The sequence below is a fragment of the Chlorocebus sabaeus genome, unplaced genomic scaffold (genome assembly GCF_047675955.1).
Source record: "Chlorocebus sabaeus isolate Y175 unplaced genomic scaffold, mChlSab1.0.hap1 unalloc_scaffold_285, whole genome shotgun sequence".
In the NCBI taxonomy this organism is placed as follows: Eukaryota; Metazoa; Chordata; class Mammalia; order Primates; family Cercopithecidae; genus Chlorocebus; species Chlorocebus sabaeus.
This window is the reverse complement of record NW_027327576.1, coordinates 22,950-27,019: the sequence shown is the minus strand read 5'-3', so window position 1 is coordinate 27,019 and position 4,070 is coordinate 22,950.

Here is a 4,070-nt window from a genome sequence, read left to right as displayed (position 1 = left end):
AACTGTCAAGGACAGAACACATTGAATGTATGATGGAACAAAAAAAAAGTGTTATTTACAGATAGATGGAAAGACCAACTCAAGATATAATCATACTACCTCTGTGTTGGGTCTCTCACATTTCTGCAGATCTTAGAGGAAAGTAGTAATTGCCATTTTATATGAGGCACTGTTTTCAAGGAGTTTACATAATTAACAGCCTGGGAAGAGACAGTATCTCAGTTTAGAGCAAAGGGCAGGTTTGTTTACTGTCCAGTACAAGAAAGGTAATGATGCTTTATAAGGCAGAGGTCCGATCTTACTGCCCATCATAAAAATTTTAGGTTCTCTAAGGTTGAGGTTGCTTAACCGGGATGTAAACTCACTGGGAACACAGCATCCACCTGGGTCCTACCTGGGTCCTCACTGGGAACACAGAACCCACCTGGGTCTGTTCGTGATGCCCTAATTAAATACCACAGACTAGGTGGCTTAAACAACAGGTATTATTTCTTGGAGTTCTGGAGGCTGGGAAGTCCAAGATCAAGTTGCCAGCCAATTTGGTTCCTGGTGAGGGCTCTCCTCCTGGCTTACAAATGACTTCCTGCTCCCTGTCCCCTCACACAGTGGAGAGAGAGAATTTCTCTCTCATCATCTTCTTATTAGGCCAAAGTCCTATCAGATTGGGGCTGAACCCTTCTGACCTCATTTACTCTTAATTACCTCCTAAAGAATCTATCTTCAGATTCAGTCACATTGGGGGTTACGGCTTCAACATATAACTTTTGGGGAAATACATTTCAGTCCATAGCATCTCCAACAAGTCATTCCATGAAACTTGGGGGTGTGAGGGAAATAGACACTAACAAGATGCTTACTCTGCTTGTGCTATAAGTCTTTGTCTCCAACCTTTGTCTGATGTCTTCTGATAGCATCTAAGAAACCATGGCAAGGTAAATTGTTAGCTTGCATGGGAAGGTTAAATTTCAGACCTTTCATAGTTTGTTGTTGTTGTTGTTGTTGTTTTGTTTTGTTTTTGAGATGGAGTTTCACTCCTGTCACCCAGCCTGGAGTGCAATGGCATGATCTTGGCTCACTGCAACCTCCGCCTCCTGGATTCAAGCGATTCTCCTGCCTCAGCCTCCCAAGTAGCTGGGATTACAGGCATGTGCCATCATGCCCAGCTGATTTTGTAATTTTAGTAGAGACGGGGTTTCACCATGTTGGCCAGGCTGGTCATCAACTCCTGACCTCAGGTGATCCACCCACCCGCCTCGACCTCTATAAGTGTTGGGATTACAAGCGTGAGCCACCGCGCCCCGCCCCTTTCATAGTTCTTGACAATCTGGATGATATCTATGTCAGCTTTAAATTGCCCATCCATTGGTAATACCCAGTATAGCCCCACTCTGGCCCCTGTGGGTTTTATCTGCACAAGAAATGTAGAAAAAAACCTGTAACTATTCAGCATAGCTGCTAATGTGTTTCTCTAATAGAGCTGATGTGTTTCATTGGACCAGAACACTTTCCTTCTGTGGTTTCCCTTATACTCAAACCTCAGTTCTGGCACCTGTAACATCAAAGAAAGGCAGATGAGGCAGAAAAAGATACAGGACATATAAATGATACATGAACCAGGACTCAAGAACTCTGATCTTTCTACCTGCTTGCATTCGATCCTAACTATATTAACTTATCCCATCTCTCTTCCATTTCTTCCTATTGAATATGTTAAATTGCTTTAATAAATCATCTGCTTTGAGAAGCTTATTAGATCTGTGAGCCCTTCTGTTCTGTGAAATCTGGGATGACTTGCCTAGTAGTGTACTAGGAGGCAACATTGCATCAGGTAATTTCCCACGGAACAGGTTCATAGCTAATCTTGATCTCACCTTAAACTACCATTGAAAAAAATTACTCTAGGCCACTGGGGAAAAAATAGGAAGCTCCATAATTCATTTATTAAGGCAGCATAATGTTAATACCGAAAACTTAAAAAGAGATAAAGAGACTATCAAAAAGGAAAATAATAGAGCATTTTAATCACTGAATAAAGATACAATGCTCTTAAATAATCTATAAGCAAACAGAATTCAGCAGTATATTGCAAGAACAATAAAACACTACCAAGGAGGGTATTTTCTTGGATTGCAAGAGTGGTTCAATACCAGGAAATCCGCAACAGGAGATCTACTCCTTATATCAACAAATTAAAAGGAAAACATTATATCATCATTTACTAGATGCTGAAAAGCATTTGATCAAATTCAGGAACCACCACTAAAGAAAAAAGTTAGTACAACAGGAGTGGAAAATATTACGTAAAATAAAGACTTTTCACTAGAAACCAACAACAAGTATTAGTTATGTGATCTGGGATTAATCATGCAGGCTTCTCACCTCAAATGCTTGTTTTAAATTAATTAATGTAGGTACAGCTAGTAAAACAGGGCCTGGCACATTATAAGCACTATGCATGGGTTAGGAATTATTATTACAATAATAATTATCACCAGTCAAATTGCAAAAGTTGTAATAAATGAAATAATAAAATGTAAAACCTGGTATAAACATTGAAAAGCAAGATGAAAATTCATTTGAAACATCCAAAGTACTCTCAATAATTAGTGGAAATATATATAATAAGATAAACATCGAAACTATTAATATTTATTCCCCATTTTAGCAATTAACACAAATATTGAAATTAGAAAAAAAATTTCATTCATAATAGCAGAAAAAACATTACACACTTAGGAATAATTTTAACAAGAAAGGCAGAGAGGGACCATGGGACAAAAAATATAAAACAATTATTAAAGGAACATAAAGTACAATCTGAACACCTAGAAAACTTTTACAATAGGAAGAAAATACCAATAAAATGTAAATTTATCAAAAATCAATATGTATATGAGTTTTATATATTGTAATTAAAATGACAATAGGACTATTTTAAAGGCTTCATAAAGTTATTTAAAGTTTACAAACTTTATACCAGAAAATAGCCAATAAAAGGATGAAAACAGAGACTAGTAAGGAGTATTCTACTTTAAACAATATGAAGATAGCATAAAAACAAATATATATATATATTTTTTTTTATTTTTTTTTTTTTGAGGCAGAGTGTAGCTCTGTCGCCCAGGCTGGAGTGCAGTGGCCGGATCTCAGCTCACTGCAAGCTCCGCCTCCCGGGTTCACGCCATTCTCCGGCCTCAGCCTCCCGAGTAGCTGGGACTACAGGCGCCCGCCACCTCGCCCGGCTGGTTTTTTGTATTTTTTAGTAGAGACGGGGTTTCACCGTGTGAACCAGGATGGTCTCGATCTCCTGACCTCGTGATCCGCCCGTCTCGGCCTCCCAAAGTGCTGGGATTACAGGCTTGAGCCACCGCGCCCGGCCAAAACAAATATATTTTTAAAACATTAGACTGTAACTTAGTCTGACATTTTCTATTGTTTCTTTTTTTTTCTTTTTTTGCTAAGTGCCAGTTGTGATGAACAAAGCTGATAGCACAGCTTCATGTGGAATGATCAACACATACGCAAATCACCTAGACTGTACAGTGGCTTGCACACAGTTACCTTTCTATTGTTCTTCCCATACGACTACATATACAATCTAAAGGCCAAGAGAATTTTAAAACCATAATTGGAACTCAGAAAGTACCAAAAACTATTTATACCTATAACTTTGTAAAATTGCAAAATTAATTAATGGCAAAGATATGACTGATAAAGTCCAATAGTGAAAGATCTGAAAAAGCTATTTTGTGATTAAAGGGTTACTATAATATACAATACTTATAAAATAAAAAATGAATAGAAAATGGATAAAGAATATAAAAGTAGTTTCACAGAATTCAAATGTCCAGCATTTAAAAAATGCTGAAGTTTATTAGTAGTACTAAAAAAGACATTAAAATAATTTATACCCCAGAAACAATAAAAAATTAAGAGTTACAATACATTTTGCTGACAAGAATGCAGACAGAAGTGTACATTGTTGGTAGAAGCATGAAATGTAAAATCCCTTTGGAAAGTAATTAAACATTATTTATCAAAAATAAAAATATATATGGCCTTTGACCAAA